Raw genomic sequence first — 10648 nt, 5'->3', positions numbered from 1 at the left:
TTTCTTTTTTGTGACAGTCCTGGGGCTTGACGTCAGAGCCTGGGTGATGTCCTTGCACTTTTGTGCTTAAGGCTGGAGTGCTACCACTTGAGCCACAGCTCCACTGCTGGCTTTCTGGTGGTTAATTGAAGAAAGGAGACTCATGAGCTTTTCTTGCTTGGCTGGCTCCAAACTTTGATCCTCAGCCTCTTGGGAACTGAGGATAACAAGTGTGAGTCACCAATGCCCAGCAGAGAGTTACCCCTTTCTATTTTTTCAAGCCTTTTCCCCTATATATTTTTCCATGCATTTGTTGTCACCTTGACATTGCCACTACCATATTTAGCCATTTCTTTTGGATAATATCATTCAACCCTATTTGCAACAGTGAGGAGCTCATGGCGTGGTTTACTGCTGAGACACAATGTTTTTGGTGTGTGGATAGGGTTGCTGAGGGGACAACAGGTTATCAATGGAGTGTCTTTGCAACTTTGTCTCTGTTGGCAGTTACAGTAATTTTCAATGCTACCTGCTAATATTTCAATTTATTCTTAAGAGAATGGAGTAATCCAGGGTAATATCCCTATACTATATTCTTAAAGCTGAGAAGCTCTAAAATTATAATTTCACAAATTATTGTGAGCTTCTTAAAACTATAGTCTTTTAAAGATGGAACAGCCCATTTTTCCCAATAATTTTCATACTACCCAGTAAGTAATATATAGCTAGAAGCTTTTCCTGCTTTAAACTTAATATAGGATTTTTATTAGTGTGCCAGTTTCAGCATTAAGCATATAAATTTACTTATTTTACTTTACATATACCAATTCTCTGCCTGGATATTTGCTAGAAGGATACTGAAAACAGTACAGAAACATCTCCCAGAAGTTTACTGCTAATAGTCAGTTCTGTTAATGCTATTTTATTTTTCTCTACATCTTAGAAAGTCCAAAGCAATACTCAGTGCTAAATGATAACATATAATATTTTAGGATATTATTCCTCATAATTATAAGAATAGTTGCTTCCCAACATTATTTTTTGTGGAGAACTCTTTGGAAACTATAGGTTGTAATTTATTTTTTACAAAAGAATTACTCATGATACCTTTTCTGGCAAGTAACTTCAAAAAAGTAGATATGTTATTTGAATTTTGGCTACTTGCTGAGTTTAATTTTTGTGTGTAATAGATATATAATTGTTCCTATTTGTTTTTATTATTTATTTATTTATTTTTGTCGGTCATGGGGCTTGAAATCTGGGCCTGGGCTCTGTCCCTCAGCTTATTTGTTTTTTTTTAAAATAAGCTTTTATTGGGAAAATACTGTAGAGAGGGGTTACAATTACATGAGCAAGATAATGAGTCCATTTCTTATCAAGAATTGGTGCCTCCTCCTTTGTTTTTCCCTACGATCCCTTCCCTCCCATCTTCACATCTACACTCTCCCCACCCCCAGCCTCAATTATAAAGTTTGTTTTTTGATATAGCATCTTGTACATCTTATTGTTGCAATGGGTCAACCTGTATCCCTATTTAAAAAAATTTTTTCCCTTCTCTTCCCTTCCCCAAATTATACCAACATCAAATACAGTGAAAACAGGGGTTATACCGTTGGGGAAGAGTCATACAAAGCAACAAAAATCATGTGGTACCTTATAAATAGGTTAGAAACAATAGCAAGCAAGCAAGAAAAAAAAACACTTGTGTCCTTATCTTGGGGTTCATTTTGGTTAACATTATTTTATCTGACCTTTCTTGCTTGTCTCAGACATATGTCCCTTATTTAATTTAATTGTTCCTATTTGAACTCAAGATGATAGGACATAACAGCACGTAGCACATTTGTAAGAGTAAATAGATGTTAAGCACTCATGACTTAAAATCAGGAAGTCTTGACTAGAAATGCAGCAGCTTACCTTATAACTGTTTGATCTTGAGAACTCTTAAGGGTAAAGCAACGAGCTTCTTCATAGGTAAAAACAAAGATAACAAAAGAAGTCCCATCTCAGGGATATTGTGAAGTTCAGTGATGGAATTCATGGAAGGAGATGGCCTACAAATTTATACCTTAGGGGCTGGGAAGGTGGCTCAGTGGCAGAGTTCTTGCCTCACATGCATGAGGTCCTGGGTTTGATTCCTCAGCACCACATAAGCAGAAAAAGGCAAAAGTGACGCTGTGGCTCAAGTGGTAGAGCGCTAGACTTGAGCTGAAGAGCTGAGGGACAGCACCCAGGTCCAGAGTTCAGGCCCCACAACCAACAAGAAAATGAAAAAAAAGGAAAAAGAAAAGAATCTTATACCTTAGAAAGAACTAGCCAGCAGTGGTGGAAGCTACCATCTTTTCTTTCTTCTAAGTTTATTCCAAGTTCCCTCAATTACAGTACTTGGATTTTCTCTCAGGAATTCCAGCTCCACTTTTCTCAGTTATTGTGCTCTGATATCTTTGGAAGGGATAGATTACATGGAGTTCATTCTCTGAGCAACAAAACAACAAAAGAGAAACCAACAAATTAGCAATAGATAGAACAATAGATAGAACAAATTCATTGGAAATTCAGATTACAAGCCATGACCAGTGGTCCACTTTGTGGTTCTCCAGGATGTTTATACCAACGTGTTTTTTCTTTCTTGAATAATTGAATGGACTTCTCAAAGTTAAAAAATGTGTAGAACCAGAAGATGGTGTAGGCTATAATATGGAATAGAAACATATTGTCCTGACATAACTACACATTTCTTTCTGGCTGTATTGGAATTCAGAGGAAATCTATTGGGTGCTGTCATGCCCCAGGTTTGATACTTTGGTTGGAGTTGTTAAGTAGGACTTACTGCTCTGATGGTTATCTGCTTACATGAGATGACAGAGTCATATATAAATTATATAATGAATCATGTAATTAATCAGATAGGAACCCTATAATCATAGGTGTGACAAATGTTGGGGACTGTTGACTAGGGAGTAAACTGAAAATGACTTTTTATTTTCAATTCATCGATCTTTGGTAATATTTGGATTCTTTTTCTTTTTGGCTTTGCTTCACATAATAGTAACTGATTTGATGAGCACTTGCTTGTTACTAATAATGTGCTTTACATGAATTACTTCAATGCGAATATGTGAAGCATTACTTGGAGGGTTCTTTTGTGGACACAGAAACTGTGATGAGAACAACAATGAAATAATATTTCCCATAGTAAGAGACGGTGCTGAGATGAACCCAGGTCTAGAACCTGCACTTATAATAAGCATTGTACTCTTGGGACAAGAGTCACCAGTGAGAACAAGTGTTTTCATTAGTTGAGGTCAATATTTGCATTTGGCTATGGTTTAAAGTGATTCCACCAATCTCTACGAATTCATCTCATCAGGATGTGATTAGATGTAGCACAGATTTTCAGGCACTCAGAGGAAAACAAACATAGAGTTACTAACTTAGAAGAGAAAGTCAACTGCATGAAGGCAAGGCTTTTTGATTGTTCACTGATAAACCAGTATGTCTAGAAGAGTACTGAGCATTGAAGATTATTTGTTGAACTGATAAAATAAATATAAGACCAATGAACTCAAAACCAAAGAATCACTCAGGAAGAAAACAAGTGTGTTTCTTATTCCTATTTTAAGCTTTTAATATTTCTCAACATCTGTGGAATCAAGCAAGACAGATTTATCAGGCCATTTCAACTAGTAGAATTAATAATGATTGAAAAGTCATTTTACAATGTCCTGATCAAGGGTTTTGAGCTGTCAGTATTCTGTTGAAGAATATTTCAGAGATCAGGACTTTGTGTCATTTGTATTAGAAGAAGTTTATTTTATAATCCAATATGAAAAATGTTTGCATGGAAGAAGCAATCAATTTATGAATCAAAAAATGTTTGAATGGGACTATCTTCTTCATTCTGAAATGCATGACTGTATTTTTTATCCTTTCCTTGGAGTGAAAAAGTGTGAGAGCTTGGAAAAGTTTCCAGGCATATCCTTGAGAGAGCAACATATTTTGTTTGTAAAAGTACTTGGAAGCATACTATTTCTACCCAAACAATATATTTTATCAGAAAGTGTTAATTTCCATTAAAAAGTATAATCTTATAACATTTTATCTATAATTATTTGATCACAGATTCATTTAACAGTTATCTATGCTATCTGCTCTTTGCTACCTACTGATACATCAATGAACATAATTGATAACCTTCACTATGTGAAACTCACATTACAAAAAGAGAGATAATAGACAATACATTTACAACTAAGAAAATTCCATACAATGCAAAATATGGGTTCTACAAAGGATGTAAAAGGAAAACAGACTGAGGAGATACTGCAACTGGTTAGGATAGGAGGGTTCAGAACTAACTGAGAAGGTGACATTTGAGGAATCAATACCAATAAAGGAAGCAGTCATGCAGATATTTGGAAAGAGCATTCCAGGCAGCGAGCAAGAAACTTCGTGAGCAAGTCAACAGGCAATAAGAGGCTAAGTTGGATAGAGTAGAAATCTACATCATGAAGGCCCTGCTGGACATTTAAGGAAGTAGGCTTTTTTTTTTTTTTTTTTAGTTCTGGAGTTTGAACCCAAAGCTTCTGGAATGCTAAGTAAGTATTTTCCCAGCCCTCATGTTTACAAGACAGAGTGCCTATTTAATTGGCTGGGATTGACTTTGAACTCACCCTCTTCCTACCTCTCCTTTTCAGAAGCTGAGAAGACAGGTGTGCACCACCAGCCAGGCTGTCTTGATGTAAGCTGACAAATATTTGAAAGCCCTGTGCAGCGTGGTGACCTAGGCTGCTCTAGATTTTTTAAAAGCCTTTGTGGAAAAGGGGAATGAGCCACTGAGGGAGCGTGGATGTTACCAAGCAGAAGGATAGTGGCCTAGTATGGTTGCAGTAGTCACAAGAACCAATCTGGTTCTGAGTAGGTGTTTGTTTACTGATGGGAGTGAGACGTAAGAGCTAAAAAAATTACTTTATGAGAAACGATTTTAATCTCCTATCATTAAATAGGATTTTTGGCAAGCAAAAAATGTCAAGCCAAACCAACTGACTTACACAGGTAAACGATTTTTAATAAATGGCAATACTATCTGTAGCTTAATCAATGCAAATACTTTTTGTAGCCTAATCATCCACATTCTTGATTTCACCTATATTTTTCCAATAGTTATACTATATTAGCTAGAGTAAGCATAGGATTAAAACCAGGTTTATATATATATATATATGTATATATAATATATATGTAAACACAATATGCACATATTATATATATTTATATTTAAATGTACTATACACAAATATATTTATATTATATATAATTATATATAACTTGAAGAAAGGAATTTCTGTCAATATATAATACACATGTAATGTGTATATATTATATATTTACATATATTTATACACATAAAAACATATTTTATATAAAAGCTTAATATATACCTTATATTAAAGCTTTCCAGGAGTTTCTAATCATTGTAAATTTGTAAGTTTGCTGTTTCTGTGAAGTCAAGAGAAGTGGTTTCACCCAAATATGAAAGAATCTGTAGCTTGACCTTGTATTTCAATAAAATGATTGAAATTATTAAATGAAGAATTTAAAAGCAAAAGTCAAATTCCAGAAGTATTATGTTTCCCTCTTAGATCTCACAAGCCAGTAAAGGCAGCCATTTATAAGAACTTTATATATATATGTGTTTTTTATTGTAAAATTACTGTACAAATAGGTTACAGTTACATGAGTAATGAGTACATTTCCTATTGAGCATTGTTACCTCCTCCTTTGTTTTTCCCCTACCATCTCTTCCCTTCCCAACTCCTCCCCACTCTCTCCCCTTACCCTGGCCCAGAAATTGTAAATTTCCTTTTCAACATAGTGTCTTGTATATCTCATTGTTACAATGGGTCACACTGTATCCTTATTTCAGCATTTTGTTATTTCCATTTCCCTCCCAAAATTAGAAAAAATGTATGTACAAGAAACAGAACACCGGAATCACATACAGTGAAAACAGGGGTTAATGAGAGCTCCCCAGAAATTGGCCTAAGGTCTCAGGAACTGCCTACATCTCAGATGATATTGAAGCCGGGACTAGTGCCATCAAAGAAGTCACCGGCATCATGTGGGTTTCAGGTCCATTACAAACACCAGAGAGGGAGAGAAATTCCTTTTTGCTAAATGAAAACGGTCAAAACTACAGCAGGATAAAAAAGAATTGGATTTCCAGGCTTCTAAGAAAATAGAAAATAAGTGGGGTGACAGTGGCTCACGCCTAGCATCCCAGCAACCGAGGAGGCTGAGATCTGAGGATCATGGTTCCAAGCCAGGCTGGGCAGGAAAGTCTGGGAGTTTCTTATCTCCAACTAATCACAGCAAAAGCCAGAAGTGGTGCTGCAGCTCAAGTGGTAGAACTCTAGCCTTGATCAATAGGAGCCTAGAGACAGTGCCCATGCCCTGAGCTCAAGCCCCAGGATTTGGCCAAAAAATAAAAATAGACACTAAAAATATGCCAGCTAATTCCTCCACACGAAGATGGCATGCTTTTCAAACTAATAATTCTTTGGCATCAAAATGTCCGCCTGTTCTAAGTCACGCCTTCAGTTCTCTCTCTGCTATTCCAAAATTCAAATCTAGGCACCTAAGCTTGGTTCTGTGGATCTCTTATCTGCTGTTTTAAGTCTTTGAATTTGGAGTCCCTCTGTTCTTTCATCCTGTTAAAGGTTTCTAGATCCATCTGCTCACTGGCCAGGTTAAAATATGCTATGGAAGTAAAAACAAAACAAAACACACTAGAAAGTATTTTGGAGCACTTTTCAGAAAACCCTGAGTTTTTCTACTGAAAATTTTGCATAATGTATAGCTTAAAAACCTAACTCTCATAGAATTCATGTAATTGACTCTAAATGTAATTAGGCTTGACAACTCACAAGTGTGCTGATAACTGGTGGTTTATACTTACAAATGAATATAGAAGTGGACCTAACTGTATGGTAAATGCCTTCTAGCAAAGGCCATTCAAAAAATACAAAAATAAGATAAATTATTACTATTGATGAGGAGGATAATAATCAGAATGAGTATACATATAGACAGCCATATTCACAATGTGAATATACAGTGACCCAGAAAATAGCATATTGACTTACTTGAAGACTTCTATCATAAAAGACTACTGTAGGGTGTTTGGCTCTGGTGCAGATGGGGTACTGAAGAATGTGCCCAATAATATATCAAAAGATAGCCTCTCTCAGCAAATTTAGACTTGCAAACCCACTAGCTACTCCTTTAATTGTGTTCTTTGCCTTTCTAACTCCTGAATAAATAAGGCTTTAAAAATGATGCTTGCCTTTTGGGCTTCCTTTTATGTAGGTAATAGAAAGAGAACGAAACTTCAATGTTGAACTCCACAGCTTAGTATCTTTTGACCTCCTGTGTGTATTAGTGAAGATGAAGATATACTTGAATGAATAGTTTTTAGGTTTGAAGACTTAGACTGCATAACTTATGTAGAACTTGACACAATGGCTGGTTTTACATAGAAGAACTTGTATACTTGTAGTTTCTGTTGCCAGTGGTCAGCTTTGAAACTCGCCTTTGCTAAGTAAGTTCCATCACATGTAAGACTGGAGTAAACATAGTCTCCTGTTATAAGATGTGAGGGCTAATTGAGTGATATACAAAACACATAGCTTGAATACTGCTATAGGGTAAGAGTATGTACAATATAGTGAGGTATTGTTACAATGCTAAATAGTACCATTATTAATTCAGTTGTATGGTAGAATGGTTCCCAAAGCCATACATTCTTTGGGTTAGCACTGGGATTGCACTCAGAGCATTGAGCTCTCACTTGGCTTTTGGTTCAAGGTTAGTACTTTACCACTTGGGCCCTACTTCTACTTCTTGTTTTCTGCTAGTTAAGTGGAGATAGAAGTCTCTTGGATTTATCTACCTGTTTGGCTTCTAACAGGCAATCCTCAGATCCCAGCCGTCTGCGTAACAAGAATGATAGTTGTAACTATCAGCTATGCCTTGAGATAAATTCTTTTATTATTTGTTTATTTGTTTATTATTGTTATTATAAAGGTGATGTACAAAAGGCTTAGTGTTACATAAGTCAGGTAAAGAGTACATTTCTTTTAGGACAATGTCAGCCCTTCCCTTTCTCTTTCTCCCAATGTTTCCCTCTTGTGATACATTCTTCAAAATTTTTTTGATTTTTATTTATTTACTTTATTGTGAAAATACCATACAGAGGGGTTACAATTACATGGGCAAGGTAATGAGTACATTTCTTATCAAACATTGTTGCCTCCTCCTTTGTTTCCCCTTCCCATCCCTTCCCATCTCCCCAGCCCTCCCTGCACCAAAGTTGTAAGGTTCATTTTTTGACATAAGGTCTTGTACATCTCATTGTTGCAATGGGTCCACCTGTATCCCTATTTAAACAATTTGTTTTTTCCCTTCCCCTCCACAAAGTATACCAACATCAAATACAGTGAAAACAGGGGTTATACCAGGGGGAAGGGACATACAAAGTAACAAAGAAATCATCTTATAAATATGTCAGAAACAATTGCAAGAAAGGAAAAACATTTCAATCCTTATCTTGGGGTTCATTTCACCTAACAGTAACTTTTAAAATTACTATCTTTAAGTAGTTGTATAAAGGAGTTTCCATTTAACAAAGCAGTTTATGCATATAACATATCTTGATCAGTGTCATCCCTTCCAAAATTCTCACCCATCCCTCCTCTACTCACCCCTTCCTTTACTCTTCTTAATTTTGCAGAATAAACATTGGAGTCTTGTCTGCATTTTTCAGAGTGAGTGGAAAATTTTATTTGACTTCTGAAGTTTTTTTAGAAGTAATATTGACCATGATGCTCACAAAATCTGAAGATATTACACACACACACACACACACACACACACACACACACACACACAGTAGGTAAAAAAGAGAAGGCTTTATAGATTGAAATATAGCCTAACTACATATTTAGAAAACACTCAGGAGAACTTTTCTGAGAATATGGCTCTCAGAATAGATTTGCAACAAATTGTGGTTAGCATTACTCTGTTAAAGAAATATGAAATACATGCATTGATGCCAACATTTCTAGAATAAAATTCACCAATAAAAATGAAGAGTATCATCAGTGTTCTTCATTATTGCCAATGGGAGATTTAGCTTTAATGACCTATCCGATAGTCTATACAAAAATCTCAGGATCCTATTGAAATTCAAAATCATTTGTATAATTTTAATTAAAATTCAAAGGAGCCTAGTGAATTATACAGTTAACCTTTCACGTCTAGAATTCAAAGGATCACTTTTTAGGTCACTGTGAATAATGAGTTTGCTAGTCTCATCCAAATGTCCATTTGTACAGCTCCATAAGCCAGAAGAGGGATTATTAAATCATCATCCATTTGCAGTCTTTGCCAAAAACAAGTGCCAAAGAGAGAACTTCAGGTCTGGACTGTCTTCAATTGACAGAGCAGCAAGAAAAGCCCTAAAAAGTCTTTTCTCAGTGATTTAAATTACTTACTGCTGCGAGTACTTGCCTAATTCCAAAGATTCTAGATATGATTTAAAATCATGGCAAATACAGGAGAGTATGAATGAAAAGAGAAAAGATTGAGAATGGAAAGTTTATTCAAAAATACTTTATCAAAGCTCTTTACAAATACGATTGATCTCATTTACATTTGCATTGTGAAAAATAAGATATCAGTGTTAATCATTTGATTTTTTAAAGGAAATATGGTGAAAATGGAAAAAAAATTGGGAGTGTCTGGAGGATTTTTTAACTATATAGATGATGTAGAGAAGAATTAACAATTATATAACCCAAGTAATGAGAGTATTTGTTTTTGGACGCTACCCCTTCTCCTGTTCTCTCCAGTTTTTTCTTTCCTGCCCCTACCCACAGTTCATGTCCAACATAGTGTCTGGTGAGTATTACTGCTGAATTAGTTCACCTTTTGTCCCGCCATTTTTGTGCTGAAGGAGATTTCTTTTTTTTTTTCTTTTGTCTGTTGTGGGGCTTGAACTCTGGGCCTGGGCACTGTCCCTCAGCTCTTCAGCTCAAGGTGAGTGCTCTACCACTTGAGCCACAGTGCCATTTGTGGTTTTCAAGTGGTTTATTGGAGATAAGAGTCTCACGGACTTTCCTGCCAGGGCTGGCTTTGAACCCTGATCCTCAGATCTCAGCCTTCTGAGTAGCTAGGATTACAGGTGTGAGCCACCAGTGCTTGGCTTGAAGAAGATTTCTTTATTGAGGTTAACAGATTCCTGAATGACACTTGAAAGAAAAAACTTGAAGAACAACAAGGGAATGGCAAAGAATAATTTTTAAGTGACCAAAATTGTGTAGCTATGATAGTGATCACAAAAACAAATGGAGAGATGGGAGGAGAGAAAAGCTTTGAGCCAAGAGTGTTAGACAAGCCAACTTATTTTCACTTGAATAGAACTCAGACATTTAAGTGGAAATGCCAATCTTTGTATCTCTGAGAAGCAAAGGGATTTTTAGTCATTAACTGATTTGAATAAATCTGTTGTTGGTCCCTAAGGAGTAACTGAGACTTTTGATGTCTGGGAACTCAGGTAGACAGCAAAGCTTTTGAGGACAGCCATGAGTGAGACACAGTGTTGTTTTCT

This window comes from Dipodomys ordii, unplaced genomic scaffold, assembly GCF_000151885.1.
Source record: "Dipodomys ordii isolate 6190 unplaced genomic scaffold, Dord_2.0 Scaffold70, whole genome shotgun sequence".
NCBI classification, from domain to species: domain Eukaryota; kingdom Metazoa; phylum Chordata; class Mammalia; order Rodentia; family Heteromyidae; genus Dipodomys; species Dipodomys ordii.
The sequence above is the reverse complement of the archived record's forward strand: the minus strand, read 5'-3'. Positions refer to the sequence as shown.